The sequence below is a fragment of the Homalodisca vitripennis genome, unplaced genomic scaffold, assembly GCF_021130785.1.
Source record: "Homalodisca vitripennis isolate AUS2020 unplaced genomic scaffold, UT_GWSS_2.1 ScUCBcl_2394;HRSCAF=7110, whole genome shotgun sequence".
Lineage (NCBI taxonomy): Eukaryota > Metazoa > Arthropoda > Insecta > Hemiptera > Cicadellidae > Homalodisca > Homalodisca vitripennis.
In genome coordinates, this window is record NW_025778504.1 from 49,923 (window position 1) to 71,232 (window position 21,310).

At 34.3% G+C, this 21,310-nt stretch overlaps 1 pseudogene; it reads left to right on the top strand.

Annotated features, from left to right (window-relative positions):
* The window catches only part of LOC124372000, a 54,359-nt pseudogene extending 33,337 nt beyond the window's left edge, over positions 1 to 21,022 (top strand).
* The last annotated feature ends 288 nt before the right edge of the window (positions 21,023 to 21,310 follow it).

A 21,310-nucleotide genomic window follows, 5' to 3' on the forward strand; every position in this document is an offset into this window, starting at 1 on the left:
ATTTTGGATTAGGATTTTTTGAAAATGTTACTATTCCGATCTATAAAGGAGGATTTTATCTAAGTTTTATAAGAGCAGAAGACGATGATGTGATTCTGAAGACTGCAACTGGAAATGTTATGCCTGTTGATGGAAAAATAACAATTACAGATTTTTTTATTAGAGTTCCAATGATTGATTATAAAACCACGAGTAAAATTAGATTGATTGATGAAATTACAAAAAGTCAAAACATTATGTTTAATTTTCTAGATTGGCAATGTATTGAACAAAAAGGTATTTCCGGAACAACTTATTCGTTCGATATTACAAACATTTATAGAAATATCTTCAATCCCAAGTTCGTTATCATTGGTTTTCAAACAGATAGACAGAATAATCAAGAAAAAAATCCTTCAAAGTTTGATAGTTTGAATGTAAAAAATATCAGAGTAAAATTGAACGGTTCTTATTATCCAGATGAATTACAAAATTTAAACATTTCAGGAGGTCTTTTCAGAATCATGTATCAGATGTATCAAGATTTTAAGAAAGTTTACTGTAATAATAAGGAAATGTATTACAATCCTAAAGAATTTTTAGCGAATAGACCTATTTATGTCATTGATACAACAAAGAGTTTGACAAATATTTCTGGTTCAAAGAACGATATAATTATCAATATGGATTTTCAAAAAGCTGTTACAAAACGCGATTTGTTATGTTGTTGTTGTCTCTGAGAAATTTTTAGCCTATGATGTGATTAAGAACGATATTAGAGAAATTCAGTAAAATTTTTGAAAAAAATCGTCTTATTGTCTATATTATTCATTGGATAAATTCTACAACTTTACAGAATTGTTAAAGACATTGATATAAGTATTCATTTTTAATTTCAAAAGAATATCTTAAAAAATGGGGATGATATTAACAAAAAAACTATTCCAAGGTCATCTTAAGGGTTGGACCGGAAGTTATGATTTTAAAAAATACTTTAATATTTACTGATCCTATATACCAAATTTCAGCAAAAAAGCTCCAATAGTTCTCGAGATATAAGAGTTTTAAGATAAGGGATGATTGGGGTAGTTTTTGAAAATTTTGTTATTTTTCATGAAATTTTAAGTTGAACTCGCTTGTTTTTGAAGTTTCAGATTTTTCTGATAATTTTTTTTATTTTTTTATGAATATTAAGAAATAGGGGATGATTTCACCCTTATGGATAAGTTAAGTCGAAAGAGTTAAGTATTTACTATATGTGTACCAAATTTCATTAAAATCGGTTGAGTGGTTTTTGAAATATAAAATTATTAATAAATTTGTAAACTAGCAATCCTAATTGAACAACTTATATAGCAGAGATATAGCTTATAACTTTCGAGACTCTCCGTAGCTCAGTTGGTAAGACGCTTGCCTTCAAAGCCTGAGGTTCTGGGTTCAAATCCCAGAGCTTCAGGCGCGCTTTTTATTGAGGAAGACATGGTTGTCGTTCAGTGGTTGGGGACAAGTCTTTACACGAGTGGCCATAGTGTAATGACTATAGAACAAGCCGAGTAATGACAACTGTGGTTGGCGCGCCATTTGCTTCCTCACCTTTCCACTTCATTCCTTAATTCCTTCTCTTCCTTAATTCGTACATTCCTTCTCTTCCTTAATTCGTTTCATTACATTCATCATTCACATCATTCATTAATACAACATTACACTTACAAAACACCCGACACAAATTCCCTAATTGTATCTCTCCATCAACTTCTACACAGTAGTTACCAAAGAAAAATGAGACTTGGGAACAAAAAAATTCCAGAGTCTAAGACCCGAATTACAGCTCCTAGCCATTAACTTGGTTGGACAGTAGCAGTGCAGGGCCAAGTCTCTAAACAATAGACACCGTAGAAGTTGAATGTGATGTGATTCCCCATAGCGCAAACACGCACACTAACAACACTACACCAAAGACACAATCATTCATTTTGTCTTTTACAATAATTGATGATGTTCATATTATTCTCTTTCATTCCTTCTAAAACTTCAAAAATATACTCTTTCGCTGATGAAAAATCTCGATTTCTTCCGGAATAATCTTTGTAATCGTACACATAATATCCTAAATAGTTGTACAATTAGAATGAAATTATTTCTATTTATCTCTGTTGTAGAAATGTAAACACAAACATTTGCGCTGAAAAAATTTATATCTCGGCAGACTTAGTTCCATAATCTCCATTTATAAAAAAATCTTTTTGTTTAAATGGAAGAGTATAATGCCAACTGTTACAAGTGTTCTAATAGAGGAGAAATTATCGATAAAAGATATTTAGTTTGTAGAGGTTGTAATTTAATTTTGTTAGAAAGACCTAAACCTAAGAAATTTCGAAATAAATTAACACATTTGAATAAACCTGCTTACAAAATTGCAATATGGAGACAAGAAGCAAACAAAATTTGTTACAGAATTTAGAAAACAGAATAAAAATTTTTACTTATCTCTTGGAACCATTGACAAAATTATTTTCCTTTTCAAAGAATACATTAGGTTTTGTAGGTATCGATACACACGTTTATTATGAAAAGATATTACCTGTATTTTTTCATTATCTGGATGTTGAATTTGTTTATGATTTTGAACCAGAAATCCTCGATGATTTTATAGTACATTTGGAGAAATTAAACGAAGAACCTCTTGAAAAGAATGCGGTTTTACTCACATTCTCCCCGACTTCTCGAGTGAAGGTTAGCGAATTTCATTTTTTCCGTCTTTAAATTTTTTCTATTTAAATGGAGTTCTTGAAAGAGTTAAATGATATTGGAGAATGTAAGTTTAAAGAGTATAAGAAGTTAAATGAATTGGAAGAAAGGAAGAAACATAGAATCTTGAATTTGGAGAAAATGAAAGATAAATTCGGGTTTACAATAATTGCCGAGTTGGAAGATTGTAAAGTACACTTGCCGAACAGATTTTTGTCTGTTTTGGATGAGAAAAAGATTAAAGAATTAAACAAAAATGAAAAATTACACTTGATTGTTACTGGAAAGAAGACTATTAAAGATAAAGAAATTATAACAATTAACTTTGTAGAATAAAGTCTTAACTCTAAAACTTGCAGTCCCTCCCCACGTCATAGTACTGTTTTGATAACCATAGTTGGTGTCTTTCTTCATAGGAATCACATGGAATATTATCTACAGTAATACCTTTTGTTTCACACAAAATGTGGCTATATTCTATAAGAAAAATTCTATAATGCTCTTTAATGAATTGTGTTGATAAATCTTGATACTCACAAAAATTCCTAAGAAATTCATCAATTAAGTCTTGATTATCTTGAAAGAACGTATAATATGGGAAAAATGTCATAAAAAAACGATGAAAACTCTCTGTTTGTTTATTTTTTACTTTCTTTTCAATATCTTTCGTAATTATATTAAATATATAATCCCTTATTTTTTTCGTTTTTTGTGTGTACACGTGTGCAGTTTTCGTTCTTTCTGCAAAAGACTCTACAAGTTCTTTTAATTCTGTTTCATTTAAAGACGGTATCAACTGTTGAGAATAAACCGGCAATTCACTGAATTCATCTTTGTTGCACTGTTTTAATGCTAGAAATTGTAGAGACTTTGGTGAGTTCATGTTGTTTGGTGACTATTTAGTAGAAAAGTTTTTTATTAAAGTATGTTTTTAGTAAAAATGTTTTAAATTGATTAAATTTTATTAAGATTTCGAAGATTTTTCCTTTATTCGTAGCAGATTTGACAACATTTTACAAAGCACAGCTTAAGAAAGTAGAAGCAACAGCTGTAGATTTGGTTAATTTTTCATTCCACAGAGTAGATAGTAATGTACCGATCGCTTTTGGAGACGAACGACTGTAGATTCGGTTAATTTTTCATTGAGATTTGCTGTGTTATTTCTCAGCTTCCTTTATGGTACATTGAACAGTATTTTACATTGCTTTTCGGTCGGCTCCGAAAAGTGCGCCAGGAACCCCATATTACTATCTACTTATATTATATATATATATATATAGTATATATATATATATATATATATATATATATATATATATATTATATCACCAAATAAAATCCCTTGTTCTCTTAAAAGTAAACCTAAGCAGTAAAATTATATCTTATGTAAGTATTGAAATTGAAAATACATTAAACATAAAAGAAAACAAGTAAAATGCATTTCAGTTACTGTTGACCCAGGGTTCATACAGGAACTGTTCATACATAGCCTATATTGAGCATCTACAGTAAGACACACTGACCTCGTACTAACTCTTTAATGATCTCGTACTAACTCTTTAATGATCTCGTACTAACTCTTTAATGGTCTCGTACTAACTCTTTAATGATCTCGTACTAACTCTTTAATGATCTCGTACTAACTCTTTAACTATGTACTCCACTGAACCACATCGGATGAAAAATTTTTATTTAATCTCATTATTATTAAACTTAATTTTAAACAATTATGTAACATATATTGGTAAGGTTAACACATAATTCAAAATTACTGCAAAAACGTATTAAAACAAATGCGTAAGGTCCAAAAATAGAGTAATTAAGTTTAATTATAAAGCGGTTACTAATTTGAGATTTAATTTGGCTTTATTTAAATGTACTAAATTTTCATTCTTTATGCTAGTACTTTTAATTTAGTATAAATTTGCATTACTCACTTTCACTCAATACGAAAAATCCCTTTTCTCCCTTGGACTTTGTTTTACAGAATAATTTTTTGCAATTGTTCCTTCTTTGTGTTAGTTATTTTTTAATGAACTTTTCAGATTTTGAACGTTTAGTTTGTTCAGTTTTTGACAAAACTTAACTAAACTCCAAGTTTGTTAAGTAGTCCAAGGAGTTCGAAACTTTGTTAGCGTGTATATATACATGATATTTTATTCGAATATTTGTACTACTTTTGCATATTTACCTTAATTAATTCCAATACTATAATAAATATGCTCTATAAATACAATGAATAAAACATAATTGATTGTGAATATTCCTGACATTTTATAACAAAGCTGCTCAACATTTTTAGTTTAGCTAAGAATATCGTATATTATTGATTTATTCTTAATTCTACAGATTTGTTTTTATTCTTAATTTCATCATCTCTTATATTAAATTACTAGAAGGTTTTGAAAATATTTCACCAAACAAGTTTTATTGCAGGTGGTTGACTAACTAGTTTGACTGATTCAAGATTAATTAGTATTATTCTAGTTGAAATAGTATTAATTTGGGGGTTTACAAGAATTTAGTGTAATTTAGTTTAGAATTTATTTTAAACGTCTATCGTTTCTATCATACGCAGATAAACAAAGGTGTCTTTTATTGAAAGCTTTGCTTTAAATATTTTGAATTTATTTATGTGCCAACAGACAAACCAGTTTAAATTTAGGATAACATGCTATAATCATTTATAGCAACAACGCAATAAGAATATGCATGCAATTATAATTTGCATTGCATTCAATCAGCACGAGAACAAAAATAGGCTTAATAATTAACCTTGTGGTACAGAATATTTTTTATTTCTTACATCCTATAATAGTCGAATAACTTCTGTATTACTTAAATATTAAATACTAACATGCTGTTCTCACCTTTCTAAGTACTGTATGACTGATTTAGCTCCTTACTAAAAATTCATTGTTATTTTCTTTTCGCTAATACTGCGACAAGATATTATTAAGTGAGTTTGTCGTAATAATAACAACTGTAGTCTTATGGTTCCGTTAATTTACATGATGTGTTATTTATTATACAAAAAATAAAAGCCAGATACAATTTTTCTTCCTAATCCAATCTGGTCATGATGTGAAGAAATTATACTTTTTTACACGAATAAAACTTAAAATTAAACTAATTTTTGTCCAATGACAATTATATTTTAGTTTATTAATATTCACCAATAGTAGTTCCTGTAGTTTCTAGATCCAAGTGTAATTTATTATATTTTCTATATTTTGTGATATTTCTCTTTAATTTTAAGTCTACTTATTCGTTAACCGTTGCAAACAGGTGAACTATAAAAGTTACAACAACGTGGACATATTTTACATTCGTTTACTGCCGCGGCAATCTTGGTGCCGTGAATAATTCTGTTTGTATTGATTTAAACTTACTCTCTCTGCTTTATGAATGCAATGAGGGGCAAATATTGAAGCAAGTAAATATTTAAAATAAAATTATGAATATTAAATTATTGTTTTTAGTACTATAAAAAACACGACGTAAAAAAACTTTAAAATAAAAAAGTATAGTAGGGCCTATATCATTTGTGTAGTGATATTTTTAAAGCAATAAACGAATCTTTAGTTTTGAGAAATACTGGTGTTGAAAATTTATTTTTCGTACATTTTATAACAAAGAGTTTAAAACAAATCATTCTTATTTCATATGAATCACATGAATTGCAGAAGTAAATTATTTTTGGTTAATCTGGCAATTAAATTATTTAAAAAGAGAACATCTAACAATTAAACGCAATAAAAACTCTAACGTCGTAGTAGTGACATTGACACAGTAACCATCGTCAGCTTATTACATATACTGCGAACCAATGTTTCATGAGTAGCCATATCAACAACAATCTGAACCGGCCGGCATGCAACCACTAAACACTGATGGCATGCCTCAAGATGTTATCTTCATATTATAGTATAGTACTATATGATATTTTACAAATTACTTGTGTTATGGAATAAGTATGGTGATAAATATAGAGCAAACATTAGGCTATGTATCAAATACTTATTTTTCTCTCTCCTCCGGACTTAAACGCAATAAAATTATCTAGATGGACTAGAGAGCAGCGCGCACCAAAATAGCCCGATGACGTTTGAGGCAGTGTTGCCAAACCGCTGCTGAACAACAGCTGTTCCCTGATATTGTGACAACAGTAATTTTTCATACACGTATAAAACTGGCAACAGTGTAAACAATCGTTGTCTGCACATTTTCCATTATTCATTGATACAAAAATTAGTAACACTGCGTTTCAAGATCTCCAATCTGATCTCTTCCTCGGGTGAATAACTAACCTAACTACAATCTAGGTAAAAATACACAACTTACACCAGAGCATCGTAACGCGCAGTAATCACAATAACCATGGTGTGTGTTGATTCTATACAAACTAACTCTAAACACGCACTTAATGGAAGCAAAACAATAATTATTAAAACTGAACTAATGAATACATGTCACAACGGGTCTGCTCTCACCGACCAACCACAGAGAACTGATCAGAAGCCAACAGTAAGTGGTGATCACCACGGGAGAAAAAAGATGATGCGAAAGGCAGGAGGAAACTCGGGTGGGCCTTTTTGTTATTCTGTGATCGATGTTTTGTTATCGGTTCATTCTACGAGGTGCTTGATAAATCAATACCTATCTTATATTTTAAATACATTATTTTATGTTTTTATGGTGAAAATTATGACTGATATAAACAGAAAGCTTAACTCATAAGGTTCCTTCTTTATAAATTATTCAACTACTGTTTAACAAAACACTGTTAATAAATCTCCTTGTTACTTAGAGTTTCCTTGATGGAAACTTTTTTAATGACGGTTGACTGATCGGTTGGTCTTCTAATTTAATGTATGAGTCCTCCAATGATTTATATTTAAAGAAACTTAGGGAATCTATATATATAAAAGAAAGCCGTGTTAGTTACACTATTTATAACTCAAGAACGGCTGAACCGATTTGGCTGAAAATTGGTAGGGAGATAGCTAAGAACTGGGAGAAGGACATAGGATACTTTTTATCCCGTTCCCGATTCAGGATTCCGCCCCACTGGTCTCTAAAAGTTACAGAAATATCCGTAAGAAATGCATTGCAGCAAACATATGTTATTATGTGAAGGAGCCATTTTCAAATTTAATCAGCTGTTCTTTGTAAACATATATAATGCGACAAAAGATATGTTTATATCATTTAATTACTATTTTTAATTTCTTTACACTTTTTCGTTTCGCCTATTTTCGTTTCAAAATTACATTGAGCGCCTTCATTTATTACATTGTATGTGCGCTAATGAATTCCGACTTTTTGACTCCTGTCCATGATGGTCTAATATAGTTCAATTTTATACAAAAATCATGGAATATTGGAGAAAAATTCCAGTTTATTTCACAGGTGCATATTGAGACTGTTTTAAAATTTAAATCTTAAATAGATCATGAGCTTGGAGTATCTTTCAGTGACTATCATTTATCTCAGAAGGGTAATAAACGACATTCAAAAGAAATATGCCTCCTATATCCCAATTTTTCTGTAGGAAATCGTGTGCGAAGCCGTGGGTATTTGGTTGTAATTGGTATTTTATTGAAAATGAAGAGTTTTCGTTATAAAAAATAATACGAATTATTGGACGAACTAGCTGTTACCCCGCGGCTAATCGCGCATAATTGCTTTTACTAAGTAATATAAGGACTTTTCTAAAGGATTGTGTACGAAGTTCGCGCGGGTAACAGCTAGTATAAAATAAAATAACAGCAAAGACAGTGAACATGAGACCAGTAGTTTGTAATTTGTAATGAGTTCAATTAATACTTTGCCCATGAAGAGTACTTTCTTACACACAAGCCTTAGAAGTTGGGTGCGGAAGGGACAAAAAATCGATATCATTGTCCATCATATAGAATATACAGATTGCGACAAAAACAATTTGCCTTGGGGTCACAAAAGATTTAGCCTATAAAGAAAATGATTTGGAAAGCCAAGGTGCAGAATCATGTCCACAAATGCAAAGGAATGCTCAAACGAAAAGAAAATGCACAAAATAAAATAATGGTCTCGAAATATTTAGTTTATTCAGTTCAAAATTGTGATTTATGATAACCCGAGAACGTTCTTTTTCCGCACTTCCAGCTCTCTGGACTGGCCATCAATCCTAGTTTGGAGCTCTGGTCCTGACAGAAGTCGGCAGTTACAGTCACTTCCTGGAGAACAAGGTCCTTGCTCCTCCCATAGTCCTGATCATCGCAGGATCCATCGTGTTCTTCATCGCTTTCCTCGGGTGCTGCGGAGCTATCAAAGAGAACTACTACATGCTCATTGGGGTAACTGGATATTTCATTAATCAATTATTTTACTGTAGCTATTTCTTAAACGAATATATTATAAAATACTATATAGTTTATTCACTATTTTACATTGATATTAAAACATAAATAGAAATGGATATGGATATAGAAAATTGTGAAAAGAATAAGAAAGGAATGGCTGCTATATGTTTCGCTTCTTTAATCACATTATTCAAAATGGTAAATTAAAAAAAAAAACTTTATTTGTAACCAAACTAACCACCAGGATGGAAAGCTGATTTTCTGTTGTATTTGTAAGGAAAGGGAACGTGTTTAAAGGTTGAGGGGCGTCCAAAAGTTGGAAAAAAGAACGGTTATCTCAAATTTATTCGTGTTTCATTTTGTAACGTTGTACAATCCAATTTTAGCAATATTTTGGTATCTCACATTGTGATGTCTAACTTGTAGATTTTGTTTACAAAATGTTAAAGCTATACGTTCAACTTCATAAAATTAATATAAAATAAATAAATAAGGTCTTTATTAAGCAAGCGTCCATCAGTACAAAAACTGTTTTTCATGAAAACTCTTGTCAGACATATAGAATACATGGAGAACAATAAAGTAAACCATAAAATAAACGTAAAACACTAAACTAAACCTGATGCATATGCATGGGTCAGGCAAACACCACCTTCACACTCCCCTTAAATTTCTTACAGCTATAACTTTTTAAAGTGGGTGGCAAAGCATTGTATTTCTTTGGTCCAAAGTAACTAAAACCCTTTTCCCCGTTTCCAGCTTTGTCTTTGGTAGGTGCAATAGGCTGTTCTGACGGGTACTACGTACATTAATTTCTTGCCTGAATACCAGCTTATTCCTGAGATATTCAGGTTTTCCCCGTCTGAAGAATTTTGTGGACCAGATTGACGGTTTGCAAGTCGGAGACACCCATGATAGACAACACCTTAGCATTTAATCTGTACTCGCTGATGTGGTCGAATTTTTCAGATTGTAAACGAATCTCAGTGCTTTGTTTTGGCAGACGAGTAACAGTATCAATCAAATTTTCCTGAGTCAGACAACAAGCAAAAGCTGGAAGAGCATAATGTATAGCAGGAAATATTGTTGACTCGAACAATTTTCCAGCTTGGAAGATTCTGGCAAAATTGTGCTTAATCTGTAAAGGGCCTTTAATCTCATTGTCACTGTTTTACATATAGCTTTGACATGATTGGAAAAATCGAGTTGGGGGTCAATAGTAACACCAAGAATCTTTAGACTATTACTTGCCATCAAAGGCTTACCGTCCACAAATATACACCGTTCAGCGCAGCTATTCACAGAGTGACTACTCGAAGATAACCGGTCTACAAGCATCACAGAACATTTATTAGAATTCAATAGCAAACCACGATCGTCTGACCATTTCTTTACACTCACTAAATCAGTATTGACATGACGGACAGCCTCAGCCGTTTCTGAGGGTTTAAAAGAAATCAATAGCTGTGAATCATCCGCGTAGGAATGCAAAGAACAGTGACTTAAGTGATCTTTCAAATCTGCTGTGTATATAAGAAAGAGAATCGGTCCTAAGCAACTGCCTTGAGGAACACCGACGAACCTAGGAAGTGCTGTCGATAACTTCCCGTTTACCTTTGTACGTTGCGTACGCCCAGACAAATAAGATGAAAAACCATCTAACTGAGATATCATCAAACTGGTAAAATCTTAGCTTTGCTAGCAACAAATCAAAATTCACCGAGTCAAAGGCTTGGGAGAAGTCAAGGGAAGTAATCACACTCTCTAGGCCCTTATCTTTAGCTGAAATAATTTCATCAATGACATTGAGAAGTGCTGAGCAAGTGCTAAAACCCTGCCTAAATCCTGACTGTGTTTCAGGAAGTAATCCTTCATATTCTAAATATAAGACTAGTTGTTCTGCCACAACTTTTTCCAGTATTTTGGAGATGACAGGAAGGATTGAGATAGGTCGAAAGTCTGAAACTAAGGTAGGATTGAGATTCTTTGGCAGCGGAACCACCACGCTCTGCTTCCAACTAGAAGGGAAGTTGCCAGTTTTCAATGATACATTGACCAGATGAGAAACTGCTCCAATGCAAAAAGGACTCAGGCCTCTAACCATTTTTATGGATATTCCATCCACACCAAATGCAGTACTTGTGATACTGTTCATAAACTCCTTTACCTTACTTTCGGATACAGGAGAAAAAGTGAAAGTAGAATCTATCCCTGCACATTTGTTATTGTTAAAGAATTTCAGTTTTTCTGTGCTCACTGTCCCGTTACAACCCATAGTTGAGAAGTAATGATTTAAATCTTCTAGTTCAACAGAATGGTCCTTTTCTTCAACTGACCTCATCAAACCACCATCTCTTAAAGCAGCCCAGAAAGTTTTAGAGTTTTTTGTATTCAAAGTATCAGTAAAATAACTTCCTTTTCGCTGATCGTATGGCCACATTGAGTGCATTACGAGCCCTGCAGTATGCATTCCTAGAAACCTGTGTTTTCAGAGACAAATAAGTATGTTTACAATTATTCTTCTTTTTTGTAAGGTATGCTATGTTTGAATCTCTCCAAGGAGCTTTCTTTCTTGTTATTCTTTTTCTCACCAAGGGTGCACATTCATCAATCACTTGGACTATTTTTGTTGTTAACACATTAGCGATATCATCCACCTTTCGATGAGTCATTATGTTATCCCAGTGTATATTGGAAGCAACATCAATAAACGTATCACCGTCAAAATCTCTAAAATTCCTATATGTAATAAACTTTTTTTGGATTTGGATTTTTTGCAAGGCACGTCACAGTAAGTCAACCTGTGGTCGGTGATCCGTCTACCATTGTGAGTAAAAATGTTGGAGGTATCAACCATTCCTACGTCAAGGTAATGGGTCTTGTCTACAATTAGCAAATCAATAAGAGAAAATGAACTTTCTGTGACATGTGTGGGCTCCTTAATAATCTGAGAAAGGCCCATTGATTGAAAAATTCTTTCGAGATATTTTACATCTGCCCTCTTTTGGTTCAGAAGATTCACATCAAAAAGTTATGAGCAAAATCACTGAATCAACACCTGGGGACTCGTCGATGTACAGAGCGTGGATTAAGGAGCTCAAGGTCGAATAAGGAACGTCTGGGGGCCTGTATGCAATGCAGATAAGTAGCTTCAAACCTTTAAGATTAACCACACCGCTGATGTATTCAATACGGTTGTCAACATTTTGAAGATAAAGACGAACAAACTTAATTTCTTGTTTTACATAGAGAACTATACCTCCACCACCATATCCCAAACCAGTGGGTCTATCACAACGATGGAGTGAATAGCAAGGGACATCAAAAACATGAGAGGGGGTCTCCGAAGATAACCATGACTCTGTGATTCCCAACAGGTCAAAATGGAAGTCGTCAATCACCGAACACAGCTCCTCAAAGCCTGTATTCAGTGATCTAATATTAACTTGAGCTACTCTACAACTGGTTGGTAAAGTCTCGGTGCCGTTTCCCGACAGGTTACTAATTAAAGAAGGGGAAACTGAATCATCAGTATGGGATATCTGAGGGCTGGGACACACACCTTTTGGCTCAGCAGACACAGCCTCATAAATTATTTTCAATGAGTGAAAAATAAGATCACAAAAACAGTCATTTCCCTTCCGACTCAAGTGTGTCCCATCACGCGCTAGATGATGATATTTAACCACAGCGCTAGTGTCAAGGAACTCGACGTTGAAATTATTGCACATCAGCATTAGCTGCTCATTAAAATAAAAAAGGGCTTTCTGATTGATATCCTTCCTTGTCAGAACACTATTTACAAAATTATGATAGTTTGGGAATTCTTGTTTTACTGTACTCAACAGGTCAGCCATAGAGTGAAGCACCGTGCGCTTACCCCAACCACCATTATACCCAGGCCCCCCATTATAATCATGAACAAGGTTGTTTGTACCAACAAGTAGATATATTATTTTAGGTTGTGCAGATTTATATTTTCCAAGCTTATCTTTAATATGAGAAATTTTAGCTTCCGGATTAATATCACGATAGCCCTACCATCTGCACACCTCTTCCCTGAGTAACGCAGAAGTGAGTCCCCAATCAACAAAACATTAGACATAGGAGTTTCCTGAATCTTCTCATTTGCTTGTATTGTATACTTTGGACCGCTTATGTCACTAGAAACCTTTACTCTTATATCTGAGTGCAGGACATTGCGATGAGTAAAGGTTTCTTTACCCACTTTAGAACTACTTTGATTTGGTACATTTACAGAAACCCTAGGTTTGTTTGTTTGTCGCATGAACGACTTTTGTTGCCATTTACCAGATGAATTGCTAATTGTTGTATCATTAATACAGGTACTCTCCAACTCAAGGGCTTGAAAACGGTTTTGTACATTTTACAATGTGGTTACTTGGGAGGGAATTAACATTTGTATTTTTGGTACGTATACCCTTAGGTTTTACTTTTACCCATTTTCCCTGATTTTTTTTAGTTGGTGGAGCACCATCACAATTGATATTGCTAGAACTTAAAACTTGGTATATATTACGAACATTGACAGCGGATGGTGAACAGTTTGGGACATGATTGGGCTTTGCAGTGGTTGGCTCAGATGGAGCTACCTCAGACTTATTTCTTATCAAAAGGCCACTAGGACCGTCGACAAACAGTGCATACCAGTTACTGAACGAACTCCCAGCACTTTGGCATAGTTTTTTTTGGCAAAAGCCCTCGTTTATGAACTTAGCATTGACCAGTACACTTAGGCCACATTCATAACTATTGTTTTGTTGAGTGCAAACTCAACTCATGGAAACTGTTTGCCTTGAAGCCCAGTTTAATTGTTACTGCTTTTGCAACTACTGAGTTTTATATGCCAAGCAATGAATCCAGAGGGTAAACCAAGTGACCAGAAATGTCAACAAACAGCAAGCTCAAGTGCGAACCAGTATCTTGCTGTAAAGTAGCTGTGTTATTACTAACACACAAAAACGCATAATCAAAAGCTGTTAAACATAAGTTCACCTAAAAGAGCTTTTACATCATTACAAGTAACCATGGTTTACAAAACCTGAGTTACAGAGGGACCAATAAAAATTACCCTGGATAAGCTGTCTTTGTTAGTTGGTGTAATATGTAACAAAGACGTGTGTATATTTCCTGGTGTATAAATAAACTTCAGAATGTTATGAAGACATCAATACCAAATACTTTATAACATTGAGTTTAAAACATATTTGTAATGAATTTCTTAAAGAACGCTTGCAAAACATAAAAATAGTGCCCTGATGCAATAGAAACTGTCAGATCTAGGGTTTCAGAAGGAGTGAGAGAAGAAGAGATAAAGACAGGTGGGACACAGCTAAAACTACTTCCCTGGTAATATTTCGAGTGGAGGGAGAATGAGCCAGCGCAAGAACGCCAAAAACAGTAAACAGCAGAAAACGATGCTCATGCGATCTAGCGGTCATAGTGTGCAATACTGATAGATGGACAACCTTAAGTTCAGTTAGTGACAGCTCCACACAATATACATTTATTTAAATGTCTAGACTTATTAAAACAAACTGTCCTGTGTGTTTTGCAGCAATTATAACTTTGTTCTTACTTTCTTCATGTTTAAATACTCGTATTTTCCTAATGAAGAGTGTGTAATGAATGATAAGAGCGGAAAATGATCCTTTAGTTACGGATTTCAAACAGATTGTACTTTGAATTGCCAGATCTATAACCTATAGGCGAAAAATACACATAAAAATGTTTTTAGGACAGGAAGAAAGATTACTCAACAAAGATGTTGTACCTACAAGAAATTACAATTCTATAACAAAACGTGTCACACTGAATCGTAAATATTTCCCCTTTACACAGAAGTATAGTTTTTATTCCTATTTACGCAACACAAAAGACCTCTGAGAGTGAGACTGCTTCGTTGGTCGTGGGCATTGTTCTGTCTTACATAACTAGGACTAGCCAAAAAATTCGCTAGTGCTGATCTAGGTCAATTCAGTGATACTACTATTTTCTGGCCATCAGTTTGCGCTATTGACAACTGTTCCATTGTTCTTGTGTTTTTATGGGCATCAAATATTACTGTACAACTCAGAAGGCGAAATGATCAATGAGAATATTATTAAGAAGTTTAATCCAATGCTGGGTGGGGAGACGTTTTTGAAATTGTTCATACAGTTAATATATTTTTTAAGTTAAATGTGTTTTTTTCTTTTTTCTTATGCATTTGTGTGTGCGTGCAGTCATCTTTTTCGAAATTATTGACTTCGGGGGACCCTAAAAATTATTTTGTAAGATCTTTTGTACATTCCTCTCACGCGTAATATTAATATTATAGTATAAACACTGAAGTGTAGAAACAATACGATAAGACTAAGAACTTAAAAATCGTAATAACAGGCAAGTGAACAATAAGAGTCCACATTGCAAAGGATGACTTGTCATCTAAGGATTAATAGGCGTCCTTCAGCTTGAAGCACTTCACAAAGCACATTGACCCTGGAAAATATACAAGAGAGCCTTCAGTTCCTGGCACGCAGTCCTGTCGACAATGTTTGTGAATAGTGATTGATTGGTCAATCGATGGATCGACACCATTCACCGGGTGATTACTTCGATAGTTTGGTCGGATATTGTTAGCCCACACTCCACCCTACTACACTGGCTTTGAACCAAACGAGCCAAGTTTGAGGTTATGAATCGATTAAGTGAAATACAAATATATAGAGCTATTTTTGCTAAGTGCAAATTACTCTTTTAATCTTCCTTTATAAAAAAACTGTTTTAAAGTGTCTACTTACTCGTATTTTAGTCCGTTTTTAGTACACAATAATACGTTATTATACACTGTACTCGAATATACATGAAAAAGAAAACAACAGGGGTCATAGGAAAACCACACTAATTACGCATATAGAGATGTAGTCTATCAGCTGTGGGACTTCATTTCTGTCTGTCTGTATATCTACCTTTGTCCACACGATATCTCGAAAACAAATTGACATATAGGCTTTAAATTCATTTCTATTCGAGGAACACTGAGTCCCATGATGGTACATGGTAATCCATGTGATTTAGCTGAGCGTTAGCGAATATTTTTGCATTGGTGTTTATGGGGGGGGTCCAGACAATTTATATCTTCCTGTAGTGGACAGAGAGTAAGACCTCATTTTGTTCCTCAAAAAGTTCTTTGTTGAGAACGATATTTCAGCAGTACATGTCAGTAATACTGAATTATTTTAAAAAGAATCATAAACCGCTTACTAAAAAAGTAATTCAAAAATTTTAAATTTGGGGGGTCCAAACCCCTTGCACCCCCTCTCAGGCTACACCTTTGAGTCGATTTTAAAAGTCGGTGACAAATCTTTAACTTCAGCGTATTATTGCGTTGAATCCCCTCACAAGCTTACTGGAACTTTTATTTGAACACTGCTGTGAAAGCTAACTTTCTGAACAAAATGTGAACGTATCATGTGGCAAGATAACTCGAGAATGTTTCATCTGTACACTTTGAATTTTTGCATTCAACCATTTCTACATAGACAGGAAAGAGTTCTATGATGGTGCATATTCAACCATAGAATTTGGCTGAGAGTCTTTGATGCGTATCACAATTTCTTTTCCCTACCGTGAGCTTGTAAACATGTATTTTCTGTACGTCTGTCTATCTCTCCGCAGGACATCTAGTGAATGAAATTTTTGCATGCAACCTTAGCGAAACCTGCTTCCGCGACACGTAGTGTAGCGTACTCTTGCCTTGCTGACATAAGGCAAAGCATAGACATCCAGTGAGCGTATAAAGATACGGTGTCTTGAAAGCGAGAGTAAACTAAAACACAGCCACTTTCATGTGCCGATAAAAAAAATAATTACAAGGCAGCATTAAGCTGTAAGGCGCACTCGCGTGTCGGATTGTCAAACTTTACTCCGGGAATAGATAAAAACTGAGATGGAGCAAAAAGATCGGTTTAAGTACATCAGTACTAATGGCAGTTTTAGTGTTTGACCTTATTCAGTACGTTTGGCCCGCGTATCTGGCCGAGTCTGGTTGTTTATGTGGACAAAGACACTAGGCTGGGTTGCATGCCGCGCTCGCCCACTATCTCGGACAAAGGACTGTAGTAATCGTCATGCGATCACAGCAACACCACTTTGATGCAAATATAAATCCGCAGCAATAAGAGAAATATTGTGAATTAAATAACACTCTTTATAATTGTAGATTAGGCTACTTTTATGTAAAATCAAAACATTGTCAACTTAAACACGTTAGGATACTGCCTTTTTCGGTTATAAAAACAAGAGACGTTGGATGCAGAATTTGGGTAGTACACTTGAATTTCCTGATTAAGGTCATTTTTTTATCAACGAACTTTGTCAGACGTTTTATCAATTCCAAATACTACTGGTGTTGATTTTTGAACCATTACATACGCTAGTGAACTAACCTTTAAAGTATGGTAGTACACTTATCTTTGTAAATGTGCTAATACACTATTTTTAATGTGCTAGTACACTATATTTTTTATATTGTACTACACCATATTTTTAATGCTAGTATACTGTCATTTTAAATTTGGCCGTACACTAATTTATTTGTAAAATATTGTAGTCCACTATATTTCTAACGATGACCGCCAAATTGCACAGATTATTATTAACAAGTAGCTCGGAATTATCGTGAACACACTTTTTAACATGATTGTAGGCCTATCTTTAATTTATTGTTAGCCTTTTGATTAAGTTGGCATTTAAATGTATTGGGATGTATTATCATTATCGTTTTAGATGTCGTGTTTAGAACTTTGTTTTACATTATTTTTCATGGATACGACAGAATTTAATAAAATTACTTTAATTCAATAACAAATGAAAAAACAAGATTTTGTACGTAATGCAGGTAGTTTATTTGTCGACTAATGGAAGTGTATCTGTAGTAGTATATTTCTATAAGGTGGTTTAAGAGTTTTTATTGTTTTAGTGTTGGTTTAACAATGTACCATTAAAATGTTCTTGTTTGTTTTTAAAAGAAGACCCGTCTGTACGGGGGACCATGTTTATTGTAGGCTAATAGGACTAATGTTATAATCTCACGACCATATATTTGGTTTGTAGAATTATTGGAGGTATCTCATTTTTAAGGTATAAAATGAGTATTTTGCCAATCGTAGTTGGCATGTCCATGCTCTTTCTCAGTCACGATTCCGGACGAAGTATAGTTATTTTTTCTCAGTCCATGTTTCAGTTTAACAATTTTGACAAATTTTCGTTGCTTCATAATAGTCTTTTTAGTTTTCTAAAGCAGAAAATTGTTGTGAGGCTTCATGAATTTGAACAAAAAGGTTTCAGGTCTGAAACATTGCAGATTTTGTATTTCTGAGTTGAGTGACACATTGTGATCTAGTATTGTGACATTCCTCACGTCCAATTGGTCAGTTCGCAGTGCTGCTGTTGGTGATATTTGTGATCGAACTGGCCGTGGGTATCGCGGCAAGCGTGGCCAAGGAGGAGTTCGCCAGCGCCATGAGATCCACGCTGAAGCGTTCCAATGGGAACTACAACTCACTCACAGACCGAGCAGTCGGCTTGGGACTCCATGCAAAGGAAGGTAGGGGTATCCAGTGACATATCAAGGATTTGAGTTGGGGGAGGGAAACTCTCGAGGGAGGGGAACTCTGGAGGGAGGGGTGATCGATCTACTTTGTTAATGTTATGTACTAAAGGAAGAGAGTGTTTTGATGTTGACAAAACTTCGAGAAATTAGATGACACATAGCTCAAATCTTTCACAGACCTTTAATAGGATAAGATTACATAGAACTTTTTTAGATCTACTATTTTTAGATAGATCAAAACGTATTTTTTTAACTTTCCCTAGTCTTACATAATTGTAAAAGTCTACAGTAAAACTGAATTGTAAAACTCAATCTGGCCAAGCGTTTCACCCCATATGAACAACGATAGACCTGAAAACATTTTTACACCATTATTTTTTGAACATATGTTATGGGAGATGTCTTGTTTTAAATTTATAAGTATTATAGCCTACACCCAAACGTTTTCTACTGTTTCTTGTAAAGCTGGGTTATTAAGTACTAGTTTAGTATTTAATAGAAAAAGATATTTTGAAGTAATTTTTCTATAAGTTATTAATAAAAAATTAGGTTTAACATTGTTCTTAAGGATCTAAAGTCAAGATGGCCACCAGCACAGCCATCTCTTAAAAAGGAAGTGAACTGTTCATAAATTCATCCCAAAGTCTAAAGTATTCCTAATTCTAAGAAACGTATCAGTTATACGAGTACCTTTGTACCTTTGTTTTCTAGATGTTTAACTATTTCTTACGTCAACAAGAATGTTATTAAACAGATTAGTTCTAGTTGTTGAAGGTAACATTTTCATACATATAAAGTGATTGCATAGTTACAAAACATTCTGACTCAAAATGTAGCAAGATTTCCATTGCAGTCCATAAGACCTGGCAGTTTGAAACTTATGGACGGTTACTCCTGAAAGTATACTATACGGAGTGTACAATACACCACTTCTTGATGAACTTAACTTCTCAAAGCCCTATACTTCCTATTAGGATCACCTAAGTATTCGGCCACCTGAAGAAGAAGCTTAAATAACATTTCAAAGATTCCTGCTTTTAGAAGTTCCCAGGCAAAATTATTCCAACTTATGTGATTTCCTGATGTCTAGATCGAGCTCTTGGAATCCAAAAGGATATCGAGGTTTCCCAGTTCCTGATATCTCACTGTATCAGGAAAATCTTGTCCTCTTTAAGTTTCTGGTGATTGTAAACTCCTAGTAAGCAAAATAAATCAGTCACTAGAAGCTGCCGCCCTCTAGAATCTACCGGTTTCTGAGAGCTCTCATCCTTATGGAACACCAACACTGTGAAATTTTCCCAGTTTTTCGGAGTTCTTGGCCTATGGGGTCTCCTGAAAACTTTTGACATCTCAAAGGTTATAGCCTTTAAATGGTATTCCACGTCTCTGGGTAGTTTTGGCCACTGGTACATCTCACACCAGGAAGCCTTTAGCCTTGCCCATCCACTTGGAGCTCCCAACTTCTACGAGTTCTTGCCATCAAAAGGAATCAGCCACCAGGATTTAATGGGTTTTGGGAGGTTAGTTTCACAATCTCTAGAAGTTTCATGGTCTTTGAGGACTCCAGTATCTAAAAGCTTCTATCTCTAGGACTCATGGGATCTGGAAGCTCCTAGATGCTCAATGTTGATCTCATGAAGCATATTGTAAGAAATAAATTTAGATAAACAGTAACTAAATTCGCAGCCTCTTTCATTGATTGGTTACTTTGAAAACAGCTGAAAGGAATGGAATCAGTGTAGAGGTCTCAGAAGCATTATAAACATCCACCAATTTTAGGTCACAAGTCCAAGATTTCTTCCTTTATGTGCCATAAATGAGAGCCTTAACTCCTTACTACTCGGGCCCTAATCAGTGAAACTATAAAAAAAATGGTTAAATCTTCTGTTTTCAACCGCAACAACACTGACCATTTAAAAATCATGATAATTCCCATCATTAATTTTAAAACAATACTTGTGAAAACATTTTTGTCTGGGTTAAAAACTGGGCTGCTATTAACTTACATCTACACAAACTGCCTGAATTTGAATATTTCCATGATGTTTTCGATTAACTCTACATCAATATACTAACTCTCTCCTCACACGGCCCACAGCTGCGTTGCTGCGGAGTAGAAGGACCGCAGGGATGGGAATGAGGTATTCGCAGACGGTAGTGTGCCAGGATCTTGTTGTGTCGCCAACGTCCAGAATGACCCTAACGCTCTCTGTCGCAACTCTGACGACCCGTACACAAGTCTTCCAAGACGGCTGCTACGAGCGACTCAAGACCAAAACCAAAGATAACATCGTCATCATCAATGGCTGTCGGAATTGGGATAGCGTTCATTGAGGTAAGTCTGCCTATTTGATCCCTCAAAATGCTATACTGGATAGGCACTAATTATTATCCTGGATTGTCATGCAATGTGAGTGAAGAAGACAGTGAAGTGTGGGTTTATTCTCTTCTCAAGGCGTTTCGCCTGATAACTGTTAGTATGATTGACTCAATGTTTAAAAATGTATATATATATATATATATATATATATATATATATATATATATATATATATATATATATATATATATATATCCTTCTAAGAGGATTTTTATCATTTTTCTCCAATGGTTGGGAAGGTTT